At 45.7% G+C, this 19,769-nt stretch overlaps 1 protein-coding gene across 2 annotated transcripts in view; it reads right to left on the reverse strand.

Annotated features, from left to right (window-relative positions):
- Positions 1-18,775, reverse strand: part of LOC118514493 (rap guanine nucleotide exchange factor 4) — a 108,387-nt gene extending 89,612 nt beyond the window's left edge. The window contains exon 1 of one of the 2 annotated variants that reach the window (XM_036061416.1): positions 18,511-18,775. The gene's annotated coding sequence lies outside the window, so the exon portion shown is untranslated. The remainder of the gene's footprint in view (positions 1-18,510) is intronic. The other variant, XM_036061417.1, reaches the window with a different exon arrangement.
- Between the last annotated feature and the right edge of the window lie 994 nt (positions 18,776-19,769).

Raw genomic sequence — 19,769 nt, forward strand, 5'->3', positions numbered from 1 at the left:
TAGCAAATTGCATACTTTCAGGCTGATTCAGGTGATGATACACGTATCATACGAGCTTCAAAGTCTAATTTAGAATGCTTTGGCGTTGTTCTCTCGATTTTTTTATGCAGACGGACTGTTAAGCACATTTCACTTCTCGGCCTCCATATAGGCCGCACATAACATAATTGGCTCCATATGTAACAGCATAGCAGATAGAGGCAACTTTACAATGGCCTTTGCTTGGTTTGTTTCCGTGTTGAATATTCTTCAAAAAATTGATTCTACCTTGACATATGCCACTATTTGCATTATGTAAATTGAATGTTCAAAAGCTATAAAATTGATTCTCCATCCGACAAACACACACAGCCCCAGCCATACGAATGTGATTTATTTCGATTAATTGCATCTCGCCCAACCAAACAAACACAAAACGGGCTGGCGGATGTGGTTACGGGAAAGGAAGGTGAAGCGTTCAGAAAGTAATTTCCTTTAATGACCGCAGTGAAAATGATTAATTTGCAACATCAATTAATTAGCTTCCATGTGGTCAATTTTTCCAGCAGCAACAAGCCCGTAGAGCTATGAAGGGCATGCAGTTGCATTTAAATGAATAATTGATTATTGTTGCTATTTTCAAAACTCTCTCTGTAATAAACGTTTGCAAACCTAAGCTTGAAATGATATACGATCAAATTAAAAATTCGTTTAGTAAATGAATTGCAAAACCCCACAAACATAACTACAATGTTGGTTGGTCGATGGCTGCATACGTTTCACAATAAATTCCCCCAAACGCACACACACACGTACAGAATTTTCCCACTCTCGATCTCACCGTAAACCAATTTTCCCACGTAGAGTAAACTCGTTTTAATCAATAACATTGCAGCTCAACAGTTGACCGCGCTTCCTGCTGCGATAATTGAATAGCAATTTTCCAATCCTCAAACAACAACTCAAAACCTCAAACCCCATTCGAAAGCTCCCCGGTTTCCTCAAACAATTGGAAAATGAAACACACACGCGTAGGTGTGCAGACCGTTTAATGTGGTTTGTGTAACTCGTTCACTTACAGCCACAGCACGAAACACGAAGCCGACCCCGAGGAATCGCGTGTGTAGGTAGGTAATGTCTTTGCAGGACTATGATTTATTTGCCCGGCCAGTTCGGAGCGGCTCGCTGACCATCATCAATTTGTCCGGCCCAAAACGCACCACCTTCCGACGGGCCGAATGATTGATTTGTTTTGAGGTACACGCGTCCAAAAATCCCTACGCAAGGAAAGCCGAGTTGAAGTGATCCCTTATTTACGGCACAGTTTATGATATTTGTCCGTGCTAAAATGCTTGTTGCTATTTGTCGCCGTTTTAGTGTCCGTTGTGAGGTTAGATGCGTTGTGCAATAAAAGCATTAAGCATCGTGTCTCCTACACGCTATTAGTCGAGAGCGAAAGTGCTCGAACAATTTGTGCGACGCCGCACGGAATTCGTGAGGACATTAATCATAACCTGGCTTAATCGTGTGTCAAAGGTTGACCGATTGTTTCCTTGCTCGAAGTTTATTCAAAACAACCGGGCAAGGCCTCAATCAATATGCTTTGCTCCTATCGATGTTAATATTATTCGCAGTCCATCCGCAAATCTAGACTTTATTTGCTTATCCCAAACATTAAAGCGTATTTCGTTACTGTAAATTGGCAGGTGTCAGCCCCCAATTAAACGATTACCACGCTGCTGACCTTCTTCCCCGCACTCACTGCTTTCAACATTTTAACTTCAAAGTTCTTCCACAAAATTGCTGATACTGTCAATCGACAAGCCTTTCGCAACCCGCCGAAGACACCGTCTTCCCCGTCTCGCCCCAGTCCTAGGGGCCGGATTTGATGGCTAAAATATTAATTATCCTTTATGACACGGACAACGATAACGTAGCAGAGAGCTAACTCCTGCTCACCGTAACGTCGGATGCGAAACTGTCACGGTGCTTCCAGCGAGCGTCATTTTTGAAGCGTAAAAAGGATCCTGTGCCCCACTGCTTTGCCTCCTGTGCATTGGATCATCGCGTGATGGTGCTTAATGATTTATGGTTTCCAGATAAGTTTCTACCATACCTCGGAGATGACGCGAGTGATAACCTCGCCCGAGAAGTAGCAAATAAAAGACAATGGCTGCGCGAGATAAAGGATTGAAGCTCACGGTCATGGTTCAATCAGTACGTTCAGTTGTGATCCCCGTTAAAATTTACTCATCAAAAATAAGTCGCGCTGTGTCAGCATGGGTGAAGTGGTTTAGGGATTTTTATTAGATTGTTCAATTCGCTGGAAATTGGCGATATGTTTGTAGATCCTCGAAGAAGGGCGCAAATCCCATTTAATAGGTGGCAAATCAAGCTGATCAGAGTGAAGTTTGAGGTTAATTGACGTGTGGATTGCATACTTCTAGGCGAACAGCTGGGACGGTATGAAATTATTCGTCAAACAATTCGTTAAGTACGTAACACAGTAATCCACATTTTATTTTTGTTCAACCGAAATACGAAAAGCTTCTTCCAAGCAGAAAAAGTAACTTCCATCCAGGGCAACATTACTTTATCTGCTCCATATACTCACACACACGCGAAGGGCCAACTGCCAGACGAGCACGTTAAGAAGTTTATTTTCCACTGGATGGTCAACCGTAACGATTTGTGTGCTTGATCCCAGCAAGCACGACACCGGACCTCACATACATACTTCATCGCACACAAAACGTGTCGCTGCTTTACCATGGTGCCGGATCGCACCGAAACCATGAGTGGACCCTGGATCCCGGGAGGACGCTAAGCAGATAAAGCAGCATGTGAAAAATTCTGCACTTCCATCAGCTGGCCAGGCAGCAGCCACGGGAAAATACTTAATGCTCTTAAAGTCCGATGAATTTCGTATGCAAGTCGCCGGCGGCTAAACCCATGGCGGCTGTCTACCTGTCGGACGGCAACACAAAAAAAAAACCGAAACGGAACGAGGTGCGATTCCACGTCCACCCATTCGAGAGTCCTCACAATCCTCAACAAGCCCCCAAAAAAAACGATGAGCTGAGCATTTGAAGCGAACCATAACAGTAGGGCCAGGCTTAGCTCTTCCCGGGGTTTCCCGGGGTCAGTTCAAAAATTGAGTGGAGTGAAATTTATGCAAACAGAAAATTAGTATTCCAACGATCCCGGGCATCTCACCTCGGCCGTCCGTGTGGAAATATTGTTCGAGATTTGAAGTCGAGGTCCGCAGCGCTATGCATCACTGACACGACACGGTGTGAAAGTGACGAGTACAGCTGGGCGGGAGGTTTGGTCCTGTAATCTTCGCTTCCATCGTAACGTATGATATGGCGTAGATATTGCTGCACACGATTCCTAGCAACTGCGGGCATTTGTCGCTAATGGAGGTGTTCCGTGGGACCAGCAGTAGAAAAAAAACATATATCCTCACCCAATTCAACGACGTCGGACAAACTTTGGCTCAATTTTACTTAAAAAACCTGTAGAGCCTTGGGGCGCATCAGCCCTCCGGTGATCCATTGCCTAATTGAAATTGAATAAGTAATGGAAAGTCTCCCACCACCGTCTGTCCCCGGCCGTCGGCTTGCAGTCAACCAGTTGTGCCAGGCGGGAATGGAGTCCTGGCCCGCGGGTGAAGGACTCCATTATGATTTCCATTTTAAACTTGATCCCCGTGATTTCCGCGGAATGGTTACAGAGCCAGGCTCTTACTCGCTCGTTCCGCCAGCCGTTCTACGAACCAAAGTTATATCCGGTGGATATCCGGAGAGGAAGCATTCCGGAGAGGAGCACTCCCGTCGATCAGGTGCTCTGTGGTCGGTGGAAGATTGCCACGACTTCCAAACGACTCGTATATCTTCCGATCGGAACAGGATGTGCTGCTGCACAATGGGGTTTTGCGAAGCGGAAGTGTGAAAATCGCCCCTCCCATTCTCTGTAAGAGTTCCCAACTCCAAGAGGTCCCGGACGTACGTACCCCGTCCAATTTACGAAAAACTTCTTGATCTTCCTAAAACCGGGAACGCGGGACGAAAAGTTAAACAAGTGAACACGGTTTTACGGTTAATGCTGTAACATCACCTGGGAAGGGCAGACAGTTGCGAGCTATGCAGAAGTTACCGGCTCAGTGCAGCAGTCCTCCACGACGAGGACAAATTCAAGGAAGGATGTGGTGACGCGTAGTTTCTACCCTGTCTGCTGCCACCTGCCGCGGATGCTTCATTCTCGCCAGCAAACAACGAGGAAACAGCGGAAAGCCATAAATAATAAAGAAAATTTAATAAACTACGTGAATATCTACCCTCGCGCGCTCAGAATTTCTTGACGGCAGGTTGCGGCCTCCGAGCGGCGACAAAGCGATGGGCCTGGTGCCTTTGCCCGAGGAGTGGCGAAAACTTTCTCCCGACCGTCAAAACGCACCTTTGCTCCGTGGAACCTGTCGCATGTGTACACTCAGCTACAAGCATACACACAGAGAGAAGCTCGACATCCAGGCTGGCAGGCAACGCCATCACTTGCCATTGGATCGATACACACGTTTAGTGAGCGCGAAAATGCTGAAAGCCAACGTAAACCACGTGCGCGACCTTTGCCAACTAAACCGCCGGGTGCTTTACCAGGAGGTTCGGATGTAACAGAAAGTGTAGCTGAGCGTAGCATACACAGCATCCGCTGCTGATGGACTTTACTTTACTCGGGGTGGTTGTTTGGAGACGAGAAAATGGAAAGCTTTTAAGCTAAGCGTAAAACCGTACACCGATGTACCGTGATGCTGTCAGCTGTTGCTGCTGCCGCTGCTGCTGTTGGGCTATAATATTTATTGACGATGCGGTTCATCGTTTGGCATAAAAGTTTCGCTTCTGTGTGTGTGTGTGTGTCCACAACAACTTGCAACGCTTTCGAACGATACTTCGAAAAACCGTTCCTTCACAGTACAAAATCATTACGATTGGAAAACATGGAAAGTTTTTCCCGGGAAAAAACAGTAAACAAGATTCGGTGCTCAAACAGTGCATGTGTTAGCAGGCTAGCATAAAACGGTTGCAATTTCCACATTCACCGACGAGAACGAGCCGTTGTTTACAGTCCTTATTCCGGTTCCCCGGATTTTCGTTTCGTTCGTTTCGTCCGCATTGATACTGACGCTGATTAATCAACTGCTGCCCTCGAGGGTGCCCAAATTAAAAGGAAACAAGTAGCGAAAAACAATTCTCCATGCTGCCCCGGAGTCTCAGGGCCCTTCTCATGCTCTGTGCAGTTGCCTTTGGAGTAGGTTGGCTACCACCGGGGTTCGTCCCAGTGTTTTCGCTAGTTCCGCCGAGGCAGTGTATGTTTTTCTTCCCATGTTTCTTCCCAGGAACGGGAAGCAAAACACAACCAGTATGGACATTGCGGTGAGCAGGGCAGAATCCGTGTGTGTGTGTGTGTGTGTGTGTGTATCTGCAACGAAGCATACTCGTTTTGGGGGATTTCTTTACGATATTTCCTCACCAACAACTAATTCAATTAGCTGCACGGGAGAATACAGTCGAAACGCAAAAAGGGCGCTTAAAGCGAGGGCAACAAGGATGTTTGGATGCTTGCATCTCAATGTCCGAATGCGTAAATGAATTAGGATTATCGATAACATATCGCTTTTTGTGAGAATGTAAATCTTTTACTAAAACATCATAAAAATCCAGCAGTAACAAATCTAACAATAAGCCCCTAAATGTATGCATTCGGTAGATTAAAACGCAAGGTAAAAGACAACCAGTGCATATGTCGGCTTAGAACCTAACAAATAGCCCCTAAATTTATACCTTCCGCACTACAAACTAAAGAAGACTAAATAAAATCCGTAGCAGAGAGAAATAAATGCCACCAACTTCGAGCAACAGCTATCAAGGACACCCAGAAGTGACAAACCATTAAATGGAGCTTACTTTTTTCGAAATAAACCCCCAGAAAAAAACATCTACCAATTGATTTATGCCTCTGGCATAACCATGTGCTCAAGCTCAAACTGCATCAGAAAATCGAACCCGACACGAGAGGACGCGTTCCATGCAAGTACCATTGTTGGCCGTTTACCCTTCGATTCAGTGCTGTTTCCTCCAGAACAACTTCAACCACGTACCCGAACGGCAAAAAAAAAAAACAGTCGACCTCCTGAGGCCAACAGGCCATAAATCTCTCATCAAAAATAGCTTTACACACTCGTACGGAAAGTTGTGCTTTGTGTTGGGTAAAAAGTCCAAGATGAAACAGAATTTAAAAAAAACAATCACCTTTCCTTACTTTCTTGTGGGCGTTGACGAGTAACGGGTTTGGAGTGGACAAACACATACACACACGTTACATCACACGCAATTTTGGAACGAAATTCAAGTTTTTTGTACGATTTTTGGCTTTTGTTTGCATAAATTAACCTTCGCTGAAGTAAAGTTTTGCATGTTTAATGGTGGCGCCTACCCCTCTAAATAAAACACACCCCACACTAACATACACACGCACACAAATCCACTTCTTAATCGCCAGACAATGATCGGCTTGAAGACGGCCTCTGCCGGTTGCTAAATATTTGCCCAAGTTATATTCGGCAAACACGCACAACTGCTTGTTTTCCTACTTGTTTGATTCTTGTTGGCAGATACAAAAAAATTCCCAAACAGTTTACCAAAAAGAAGATGAAAAAGCACCTCGCGGAGATGGATATGGGTTGGGCAGGACACGTCTGTCGGTCGAGCTGCATATTTCATTCGCGTAGGCCGAAGACGCACGTTTCGAAGCAAGCTGATACGTCTGCGTCTAGTCGAACCGGCCTACGGATAAAGCTGTCGTTTAACTGCTGTGCTTTAACAAGCGAAATTTGCAGCAATGACAAACTGTTTTGCAAGTAAACTACAAAATAAATCAACGTAAGAGGGGAATAAAAGTAAATTCTCACGCCACAGCCATTAAAATGTCACTTCCCAGCGCATGGTTGAGTGGCTGGCGATGATTCAACCTCATTATCCAACGACATCCATCGGCGACCGGATGACCACGATGGTTTAACGAAAAGGCGGGACGTCACATCGATCGCTTGCTTAATTAAACATCGTTGCCAGTCCCATGGCCAACCGAATCCTACCTCATCGCCAGCATCTTCCTGCAGAAGTTTATGAAAAAGAGTGCTCACTCCGTATCCCTTCGCTATGGTTTGATGCGTTCCGCACCGACCCGACAACGATGCGAAGGCCTTTCAGCTTTTTATTAGACCATAACGCTATGAACACCGTACGAGAAACTCCCAGCATGATGTTGTGGTTCTCACCACGAGTCCTTCCATCGAAAGGCAGCAGCAGGCAAAACCCGCGACTCATCAATTCGATAAATGTTACATTTCCTGCTCCTGTAGTATGCCTCTCGCTCCAGCCCGCACCATCCCCTGGACATGTCAAATCAAGACTGTAGATTAAATGATTCCCTACGGGAAATGGGGTTTGCTGCTAGATTTGGCGGCGCAGAATCGTCGCATGAAGAGATTAATTAATGAAGCTGTGATTACGCACCGACCGATCCGTGACGTTCGGCCATGGCCACAGTCGCGTGCGCTAATGTCAAATAATCATTTCCGCTTATCGAAGATGCCGTGGCCACATATGTGGCCCCGGATAAGGCCGTATCAAATTCCTAATTAGTACACGGTACCAATTAATTGTATGATAAAATTAAGGATATTAAACCGAACCGGGGCGAACCTCGAACAGGGCGTCTTAATAGCTGTTGACGGAAGTTTGATTTGGAAGATGACAGCTGGGAGCTATCGTGATACTATCTCGGGAGATGGTTGGAACACCACACCGACCGTAAACCACAATCCCTCTTATCTTTGTGGTTGATTCTTGTGGAAAATATTTTCCCTCTTCTTAACCTCCATACGAATCAGGCTTTTTCATTTTGCTAATTTTATGCTACAGATTGCATACTTTCAGGCGCCTATTTTTACTTCGATGCAAATTTCGTGCGAAACATACTTAAGTATGCAATTTGTAAGACAAAACACCGGCAATCACGCAATTTTTATGATAAAATTATTCAGGTTCAACCCCACCCTGGCGCAGGTACAGCAAGGTGGCCTGCTTTAGCAAGATTGTCAATAGAGTAAACATTCTTTTGTCATGCAAATACGGAGCAGCACAGCGAAGGTAGGAAGCAGTACGTCTTTTAAAAATATGCACGTCGGTCAAAATCGCGACAAAGTGGGGGAAAGCCGTCCCATTACACCTGCAACATAACGGTCACTGCCGTATGTTTAATGCAACGCGGAGCAGAACGAACAACAGCCACAACAAAAAAAACCCCATGGCTCCCCAACGTGCCGTTCTACGCTGATACATGTTTATGCTGGCCCGTTCGACGTTCTAGTCGCCAACCACGTTAGTGTCACCTGCAATCGTTTACGACCTACATACGGCGCCGGCACATTGCATCGTCGTGCAGCGAAATGGTGCACCAGCGCCATCATGGGAAGGTTTTAAGGCTTTTAATGCTTGTTCACGAATCCACCCCACTGCTGGGTAACGATCTGGATGGTGGGCATCGTACCCGGCGACGTTATTTCGACCCGATTCCACGGTACGGGGCTGTATCTAATGAAGCCTATGAGGCATAACTTCCGGATGAAATGTGCGGTCGTTGCTACTGGCTGCAGCTGAAGCGCGGATGCAGCCAAACGAGCACTTGAGAATGGCAGCGCTGGAGCACTGGAAGCTTCCCATCGTGGTGATTCGTGCACAGTGGTTGGAAACTAACGATCGAATAGGTACTTAAAATGTTGTTGGCAATGTAGAATATTTATATCTTTTGTTTCAGTACATAGCTTAGCCAGAAAAACATTTTTAATTATCCTGAATAAATTGGGTGATTTTAAAGCCTGAAAGTATGCAATCGATCAATGTGAAATTCACTACTGTCTGAAGATGCCTGAAGATCATTTTCTTTAACATCATCTGGGAAGAATTCCCAAATTTGTGCATTGCATACTTTTAGGCGCAAGCTCGAAACAATTTTTTGACCTCTCGACTGCCTTAGTGCCTCAACGAAAATCGACAATTTCACCCTAACTTTACGTGTGCTTCGGCAGGATTCACCGAGGACTTGAAAAACGCGAAATGGTACTAAGTAACTAATAAACCTTCCCAGCTGGTACGCTTACGCTTACGAAAACCTTGATGAACTTTTCCCATCCCTTTAGGCACTATCGTTCCCAAGCTAGCAGCCTGCTGGCGATATCCTATCCCGACCACAATCCGGCCGTTCCACCTATCGCCGCGGACTCCACCCAGTCCGCCGTAATGAATCGCTTCCCGGAACCATGCATCCTGCCGGGGAGCAAACGATGGCTATTTTCGGCGGGTGCGCGACTCAACCATATGTTTGAGTTCGCTTTTGCACCGACCATTTTTCGCCCGCAGGGTTAACGTCCAGCGGTCCAGTGTTCTCGGGTGCTGCTGCACCGCACACAACCTGCACGGAACCATCTAAAAATGTCCTTCGCAGCCGACCGGCGCTGTGGACCAGCTTACGGATTCGTGGATGGGACGAGGAAAAACTTGTTTGTCTTCCATCGGGAAAGTTGAAATTAGGTTAGCCGTCCATAAATAAAGTCCATCAAAAGTCTCTACGGGGGTTTTGCTTTCGGCGGAGGATGTGATGTGATGCCGAAAATGGTCAAAGTCTTTTACTTTTGACTAGATAGCCCTTTTCTTTGGCGCACATAAGATATAGTGGGGATACTATTTGGCGTTCATATCCTATTAGGGATCGAAGTGGATTCCATTCAATCGATACACTGAAGGTCAACGAGCGGGACTTGTTCGAAGATCATCTCGTGCAGAGGGACCTTGCGATGTACATCAGAAGTTTGTTTATTCTTTCAGAAGGAGAAAGAAAAACAAATTTGTCGAACAGATTGCATACTTTGCGGCTGATCTGAAAACTAAGCCAAAACTCCAATGAATTGAATCCTTTAGCCATATTTGTTAAATGTAACATTCTTTCCACAAAACTGGTTGCGTCTCTATTTATCTGCGTATCATAAATTGCACCAACCGCTTTCCAGCAACCCAATAGGTATCCGTTTTTCGTAATCAACCTCCTGCGGTTACGCTCAATTCTACAAACCACCAGGTGCCTCCATGGGTTGACGGTTCAAAATTTATATCTTCCCAGGCATGATACCCCGGCCTGTATCATTGGGATGCATGTTAAACTGTCAAAAAAGCCGAACCCAAACAAACGATAACCTTCTCCGCCACGCGGTCGGTCGGAACTTTTGGGCCGTATGCAAACCGCGTATGCTCACGTATGCCTATTCATTCCGTTGCGCGTCGGGGTCGAGGTTGGGTGGTTGGTGGCGTGGAAAGAAATTTAAAATTTATAGTCCGTCCCAGGATCAACGTTTCCGGCAATAAGCGTGAGACCTTGAGAGCTCCGGGCCGCTTCCGTTTGAATCGAAGCAGCGGGCACGGACCTGGGCAGTGGGATATAAAAGTGGAACTTTTTTCATCATCTTCGCTGCATGTGACAGGGTGAATTGTTTTTGAGTAAGGAAATAAGATTCCAGGTTGGTTAAGCCTGGGTGTTTGAGCGTTGAATTGGGCTTGAAATGGGCTCCTTGGCGATTGAAAATGAACAAACGTTCAGAGCACATTTAAATTACTATGTTATTCTGACGCTTTATTTAAATGTTCCAGTTCGTTACCTGATCCTGTTATAATTACGTGCGACAGTTTTTCTTTCGAAATTAAACCATACCATAGGGTTCCCAGTGCCCCGAACGGACTAGATTGGGATCGTTTCATCGTTTCCAAATCCTAATTGTCACCGATAGCATCAGATAGCTTCTACTAACAATCAGCAAAGGTCTCAATTACCTGCCACGATGAAATAGCGAATAGGAGGAAGGACACCCAAAAAAAGCCAGTAAGCAGCACGAGGGACCAAAACAACAACCCTTTTCTCGACATCCAATCTTTCCCTCCTCCAGTGTACACGTGTGCACCAACAGAATAGAGTTGGCCAGTGTTGTGTACACAAAAGCTCCTTGATCCTGCAACCATTTTCCACGCACACCTTCCCGCCGTCAGTATCATCAGCACCGTGGCTAAGAATGGGTCCCTTTGCGAAGCTCATTTCGCAGCCCAGCAAATAAAAATGGACTATCATGTACCTACCGACACACATACACACACACGGTGTGAGCCCCACCGCTCGATAGCATTATATTCAATGGCGTCCTGAGAGACCTAGGCCCGAGTTTTTTATTCGATTCAAGCCGACCCTTCGATTCCTCGATGGCCTCCAACGTTCTAATGAACCTGAGCTACACATCCCGGTGCCTATAGTTTTGATCTTCTACAAGGCGGAAAAAGTACAAACGAACCCCGAACGGGAAATTTCGAACGAAGAAGGTAAAGCCATTTACATTTGTTCATTTTCAATTTCGTCGTAATCCTGAATAAATTTGACTTCGTTTTGGCTTTGATTCGCCATTCCCTCGTGCGTCCGGTCGGGCAAATGGCCGGGCAGGGCACAACACGAGATGAAAAGCCCCGTGATCGTGATGATTCGATTCAATATGGAAGGAAAGTAGTACACTCCATCCATCCATCGCTTTCACGAGTTTCTTCACTTCATTTCGAGTGTTTGTGTTCTTTCTATGATCTTATTGCTATTCCTGGCACTTGCTTCATTTCTTCATGCGCCGACTGCACAGGAAGAGTTCTATTTTGGTCTCATTATCTGTCATTCTGTCTTTTCTTGGTTTGACCCAAAAAATGAGCAACTCAACGGGGAGTCCCTTTTTTTGTTTTCTTTGCTTCAAAAAACCTCTCAAAACGGATTGTTATTTCAGGTTCTGGTGCGCATTATTGATATCATTTCCTGTTAACGACTCTTGTGAACTTGTTGTCCAGAGATTTATTTTATAACGGTTCTCGTCCTTCATACAATTGTTTTGAGTAAACTTTACACATTTGGTAAACAAGTTTGATTTGTTCAAAATCTTGTAAAAATGTTGGATTGATCCTAATGGCAAACATTTGCATAACTTTTGGCGTTGCTTGTCTTGCATTTCGTACGCCTAAAGGTATGCAATTTCCTAGCAAAAACAGTTCAATATCCATTTTTGGTAGAACGTTAGCTGAAATACATTTGAACTGCAATAAATTCACGCTAATTCAGCTTTTTCCTGACATTGAAATACACTAGTAATAAAGACTTTTTCGCCCTTGCCACTCGATACGCTTTCTAACCGGTCGTCCAACGTTAGAAGACTTTGGTGACACACACACACACACAACAATTTCAAGTATGTCCCTAGTCGATATGTCTTCTTCCCTTGGCTGCCGGTTCAGTCGGGCTCCACTTTACGCTCAACTCAATTTACCCTCAAAATGCCATAATTTCGCCACATCCTACCCTTAGCGCCGGTGGTTGAAGCATCTGTCCCAGGGACGACGAAAGGCTTGTGAAATGCTTCGCGCCTCGCAGCCGGTTGCTTCCGGCCAAAATTCGAATGTCATCATGATGCCGTCGGAATTCCTTCCCAACATCTCGCTCGCTCTCTGTCGGTGGAATGTGCGTTCTAGCCATCGTTCGGCCAGGGGACTAAGAATCTTGCTGGTGGTGTGGAGAAATGTTTGGAGATAGGGTTCTTGGAAGGATGATTTTTTTTTTTTGGTTCGGGACCAAAAGAATGCGGCCCCTAATGGGAGCAACACCAAGCCAAAGAAGATCCACCATCAAACACGGAGTCAAGCGACGGTGTTGATGAAGCTAAAGGCAATGCGCGCTGGGCCAATCTTGGGTAACCCTAATTCAATTTTCCTACGGGACTAGCCCTAAAAGAGGGATTTTACTTAAACGTGGCCCGGGGTCTCCTCAAAAACCTCATTCTCTGTCCGTATTGTTGAAGGAAATGGCTAAATCATACAAATTGCATTATAGAACGTAGCTGTACGCTTCAAAATGGCTTATAATAAAAGGTAAAATATTTCTCTCAAAAATAAACTTATTCCGTTACTGCGGCAGTGTTCGTCGCGTGTGTGTATGTGTGATTTACTCGCATAGTGTACTTTTGCGTGAGTTCCCGATTGCTTGCACCGTTCACTTCATTACCGACTGTCAGCTATCATCGATATTCATCGATCGATCACCAGCCACCGGCTCCGAGATTCGTTGATTGAATTTTCCCGCATTAAGCGCATCATGTCGACTCGGGGCGCGCGCTCACGTTTGACAGCTCGCACCAATGGGCAATGACAGTTTTTGTGCCAGGTGAGCCAACCCCGTTCCTCGAATCAATTGGCCACTGCATGCACCGTGCGGTCGGAGCTGCAAAAGCGGTGCTGTCGGGCGGGGGAATTCCAGTGGGCCAGCCAGACTGATTGAAGGGAAGGATACCGAACAGAACAACCCAGGTACCATTTCGTTCCCTTTTAATTCCACTGACGCAGTACATTAATTGTACGGAGCAAAAAACGAAATCATCTTTCGAAGTAACCCACGGTACCGATCACATTGAATGCGTCGTTTTATGGCTCCTATTTATGCACCTTTTACGGCAATCTTCCACGGTACGGTTGAGTAGGCAGGCAGTAGAAAGTAATTGGGGAGAAGGAAAAAATCATTTGTATACATTCCGGCGTTGTAAAAGTGTACCGTCGATATCGAGTCTGACGGTAGTGGCCCAGCGTTATCTGTATGATTCTTTAGAGACAATGGTACGTCAGTAGTGGTCCTTGTGGACAGTAGATTGTCAGGAGTAAACGTGGAAGTTGTTTTTGTGCAATAAAGGAACGTTTTAGATATTACTGTCAAAGGCTTTTCAATGGCGCGTGGCAAAGGTAAAACACGCGGAAGACAATCAGTTGGTAGTTGATAGTTTTTCTCGTAAATTCGATTCAATTGAGGGCCCGAGGTACTTTAGCGTTTGTCGTACAAATTATGCCATGAGGTTTGATAATGATGGCTGTTAATTCCTCAACCTCATTTTACCACACAAAAAGGGATATTGTTAAGCGCATTGCATAGCTTTTATGGGACTTTATAAACCTTTTGTGTTTGATTCTTCTCCTCCCAACTGATACAAACCTCACCGCCCAGACAAATGCAGGTTAATTCCTAGCATCAAATCGTCTAAATAATTGAGGTGAAATTTTCCAACCACTTAGATCTCCATTCTTCAATGCAAATCTGCTCTCAATTTCTGTCCACGAGTGAGTTATTTGTATTCTTTTCCATCCGTCGCTTCGTGTTTACGATCATATCTCATTAGGTCCACCCTGGAGGGAGCGAGGGGAGGAAAATGAATTATCCCTAACATCATTTTCGCCGCATCGTTCGTCCGTTAGCATCCATCAAAGGGCATTTAGCGTGGATAAACGCCGTCGATCGTCCAGCGATGAAGCGCGGGAGAGGAGGATAGAGATAAAAAAACGGCCAGCACACTTCATAACAAAGGCATCCTCGACTCCTCGCAGCCATTAAGCCAGAACTTCCGAGAATGATTTTTGCTAGCCCCCGCAGCAAAAAAAAACGCACGCAAAATCCACCTCTTCCCGATCGATGCTGTCAGAGCCGTCGTACCATCGGCGTTTTGGGCGAAGAATTTAATTAAAGCGAAAGCAATTAAAGCTAAACGAGTTAATGAAACGGGTGATGGTCGCCATTGAACTTCACGCTGCTGCGTAAAGGAACACCGGCACTCGGTACACTATGCAAACGATTGGACGGATGGCACGGTGGTGGCTGCTGCGCCTAAATCGAGGCAAACGAAAAAAAAATCTGCCCATCGTAAGGAAGTGGATAAAACGCACGAACCGCGGTTGGGAATCACTTCAAAATCAATCTCTTCCCGAGTGGAGTATCGTACGCTGGCCAATGGAAAATGGATTTTTTCCCTCGGAAAGAGTTAGTTTGATCCCTTTTTTATCGCATTTTGGATGAGTTTCGCCAAGCCAGTTAACTACCGCTCCAGTACGGAGCCGTGCCGAAAAAGTGGTTTTTAGTAACAGTTGGTGAACGTCCGCCAAGACTCGCCCGGTACTCGAACTGCAAAACCCACGGCCACACCACGGCCGTCCGCTATCGAGACGGGAAGTCGGCCGCATTTTGCCTCGGTTTAAAAAGCCCCAACGATGACGCCGACATGCGAACTCTCTCGTCCACAGCACAAACAGCAACAGGCAGCCCTCGCGCTGCGTCGTCGTCGGAGGGTGGGTTTTGTTGTTTGCAAAGCAGGTTTGGTGTTGTGGTGGTTGTTGTTTTTTTTTTGCGAAGGCGGTCGCGAGCTAAACTCGTTCGACTGCTTACACCCCCATACGGACACGCACACGCCGACCGGCGACGATGATCTTGTGCATGGGTAATCGAAGTTTGCATGCTTCTCCCTTAAATCACATAAAGCCTCACAGCAACTGGCACGGCGGTAGTGGTGAGGTCGCAGAATGTGGAGCGCGTGCCGTGCGTGGCGCGTTAATCCACCGATGACCTTAATGACATCATAATACACATCGCGGCAACGATCGCCGACTGTCAACAAACCTGTGCAGCTTCTTCCCAGTGAAGGTGTCTCCAAACGGATTGCCGTCTGATGTGGCGAACCGTCTGGTTGGTTACTTTATGATAATTATGGGCCGTTCATTGACTTGCCAAATGAAGTGCTGAAGCATTCTGCTTAGAAGTTGGAGAGTTTTGGTTGAATTAATCGCTAACCAAATATTGACACTTCTCAAAACGGGACTCAGACGCTTATGGCAATTGTTTCCTTTATCGGAGACTTGTCTTCTCCAGATGAGAATACCGGAATCTTTTAATAAGTTATCTAATGAAAGATCATTTAACTATTTGATTTGTTATTCGGTTCTTATATTTTATTCTTAAAGTTGATTCTTTTTAATTTCTTTAAATATTCCTCTATTCTCGTAAAGTTGTCATAACTTTACACACTTTAAAACCTCTACAGCAGTCATAAAACGATCCCCAGGTGACATCCCTGGTCGTGTTGAAACAATTAACAACGTGCTACATTCATTTATTGCAATTGTTACGCATTTCTTGATTCAGATTAATGAGACTAAATTATTCATCGCAAAAAAAAGGAGAGATAGCTCCAGCCACCCAGCCACCGCTTCCGAGGAAACTCTTTCCCACACAACGGCTTAAGTCATCTCGGAAAAAGGTAAAGCAAATCACACCAAGCCACAAAGAAAGAAGCGCAAAGAAAGGAAAGCTCTAGGTGTAATGATTAGATATTCAGCCGGGGGAACTGTTTGGGCGAGCTTAAAGCACAGGAACCGTGGCAGATGCTGAATAAATTATGACCGGACACAAAGCACAGTGCGCGAATCGGGTGGTGAAAGTGTTTTTTCCCCCGATGAAATGCTGTCTAATCATACCTTTTTTTGTGCGTGCGTTTTATTCATCTACATTTAGGCGCTGAAGAAACAGCAGAAGAACATTTCGAGTCGCGATTTTTGTATCGCTTTTCTATTTTCGTTTTTATATTCATCATTCTGTCGTCTGCCCAAGTTTCAATCGCTGAGCAAAAGCGCTTTCCTCGATCTGATTTATTTTAATCGAAGTCTTTATCAAATGTTTCCCGCTGCTACAACTTCTTTCCCACCCAACAGCTGCTCATTTATCATCATAAAGCATATTGCCGAGCAGGCCCCAAAAGAGCAGGTCCCAAGGAAGGAAAACGAGACCCTATCCATCCACCTTTTCCTACGACATTGTTTGCTGCAGCTTTAAATAATCTCTTCCAAATGTGCCTTCTCAATCTCATCAATATTGAACGTCACCCGTGAGGGATCCAGCCCAGCCAACCTTAGCTTTATGCTGTCCTTCGAAGAAGCATCTTGCAGCTGGTAGTATAAAGCTCATCCGCTTACGACACAAGCGACCGTTTTTCCTGCAGACAAGTTCTTGGCCAAAATTAAGATGCTGCCATACTTTTTATCTTTTAAAGCTGCCAAATGCGGAGCAACAAATCTTTGACGCGCTCGGGAAGCGCTCTCTCGGGCTCGGGTTCCCTTCATTCCGAATCCGATTCAACTGCCCTTTTATTGCACTGCTGCAAACGCGCAAAACCACTTGCAAGTGAGGTTCTTACAGAGCACAAGAAGCGGTCCGGGAACGGAAAAACAGGTTCACCTACTCACTCACTGTGTTGTACGCGTATTAATACGTTCCTGCCATGCCGTGTTCACCACGCACGGAACCACCAGCAGCACCCCTAAGAACCTTGGCATTAACTTCCGACCACAGATCGCAGCACCAGTCGGGGTAGATAAATCGATTCGATCACAACACTGACACAAAACGCTTTTTTTCGCCCTGTCCGCTTAAAAGATGCTATATTTTACAGTCTGCTTCTCACGTGCGACTGCCAGCCAGAACACACCCACCCCAGGATGGTCTATTAAAGTCGAATAATATTCCCGCAAAACAGGGAACCGTCTCACTGGGAATAGCAGATAACCCGCGCGCTAAAAAGAACCTTCCGAGACGCACACACACTACATTATTCACGTGCGTCTCTGCAGTAATTGATATGGATGGGACCTATATCTAGCTCTGAACTCTATAGATGCTGGTCACAGTCTCACACGCACACACACACTAGTAAACGTTTTGGGGAAATAAAGGTGAAACGACCACCTTTTGGACGGGGAAGTCGCGCCAAACTTACCCGGAAAAAAAGTAATGTTGAGGGGCTAACACGCTAACGAGCTACCCAAAGGATGATCCGGCTGGAACCAGGCTGGCGGATGCCGGAGGACACAACCGACAGGCCCAACAGTGTTAATTATGAATCACGCTGTCAACGACACAACATTGTGACGAGCTTAGCACTGGATGGATGTATGTTGCTCAGGGATGTCACTTTGAATGTTTTTACCTAGATCTTGTAATGTTTTTAGCCACTTTTGCTTCAATATTTTTCTAATTTAAATTTGAAACACTTGATTTCTAAATTTATTTCATTTTTTACACCATATTCAACACTAAGTTGCGCTTTAAAACTGAATCACACACTAGGCTTTTTTGCACCCTGCACACCACTTCTTGGAGGAAAATTTGTATTCACCAGATAACGATGCTGTGTCCCGCGCGCCCGGAAGCGCCCAACGTTTAATAACTTTGATTTACCGTCGCAATTAGATCGAATGTTGTACTTAGCTTAGCTTGCGGGGATAATGGAGGTTGGCTGCTGAGCAGCAAAAAGGTGAAAGAATCTATCGTTTAACCTTAACCACCACGCAAGGTGACCAAAGCGAGCATCGATTGGCCGTTTGCACCGTCGATAGGGTTCTCTAACCATAAAACTGACCTTTCCTGTTCCTGAGATTCGTACCAGGGTTTGGGGTAGGGTGAAGAGGTTAACTACACACAAAAAAGCCACAACACAATCACACGTCGAATGGCACCCGGAAGTGAATTAAAATTTCATCAAATTACCAAAAACACGCACGCACCCACACACACACGCAGCCAGTACACAACCAGAAAACGCAAACTGCACCGTCGTTGTCGTTAAACCGAACTAACCGAACCAGCTCTCCCTGGTGTGGCACCGTTCGGTACGGCAGAGCCAGCACCAGTTGCTGCTGAGCCCCTTTTGTAACGCACACACGGTAACGCACAGGTAACGCTTTACCACACGGACACGAAGCAGCAACGTTCAGGCAGGCCCGCGTGTCGGTCTACACCGGGCGCGCGTTCAGATACAACTGAGAGCAACCGCTAGCGGCGGCCCCCACTATAGCAGCTGGCGCGAGCGTGTCAAACCAAAGGGCGACCGAACGAAAAAATTAATAAAACCGGACGGGCGCTACGATCCGGACCACCGTTGCCCGGATTGCAGTAGGCGCGCAATACCGTGCCATCCGAACGTGTCGGACGCTTCGTGAGCTTGCACACCGACGAACCCGAACAGCTTGCCCGTCGTCGTCGTCGTTGGCGTCGTCGGGTTTTGATAAGATTTATCCTGCGTGTTTCTGCGTATCGCTGCTCTCGGTGCGATTCCTGGGGCTGGCTGAGGGCTCAAACATTCAACAGGGTTGAAAACAAAGCGTGTCTGGCGACCGGATCCTTGCGCGAGAGTGAGTGCTGTGTGAGAGAACAGTTGTGTTGTAAGGAAAATGGCGAGAGACAATGCTCCTTTGCTCGTGGATTTTGATAACGAAATTTGAAATCGTGCAGAATACAATATTTTCTGAAGATTTCTTTCGAAAACTACCAAATCTATTTAATATTTTTTAAATGTTAAGTGTTGTTGTGAAATTGTAAAAAAATAATTTTAAAATGTTCATTGAATGTGTGATTTTTATTCCCTGCGCCTGAATGTATGCAAGCACTGATTTTAACATAATGACTTCATAATTGGGAGCCTGCATGAATCATTTCTTTGCATGACAACAGGCGTTCGTTTCCAAGACGGGTTTGCGCTTAATCAGTTAAGAGACAAGGAAAGGTATTTTTCGCCACGGTTAGTTCACATCTTCAACTGTCCTTACCTCATATTCAGACGATAGTTCAATGCATTAAAACAGGCATTAGCTACTAGAGGACTGGTTTAGAAATAATGTCCCTCACAAGAACCACTGTGCCAACAAGTCTCGTCTATATCCATTTCCGGAAAGTACTCTGTAACTCCAGCTAGAGCCACTCACTCTCTCGAAGCGAGTTGTAAGCGTAGCGCAAAACTCTCCCGTAGA

The sequence above is a fragment of the Anopheles stephensi genome, chromosome 3 (assembly GCF_013141755.1).
Source record: "Anopheles stephensi strain Indian chromosome 3, UCI_ANSTEP_V1.0, whole genome shotgun sequence".
Lineage (NCBI taxonomy): Eukaryota > Metazoa > Arthropoda > Insecta > Diptera > Culicidae > Anopheles > Anopheles stephensi.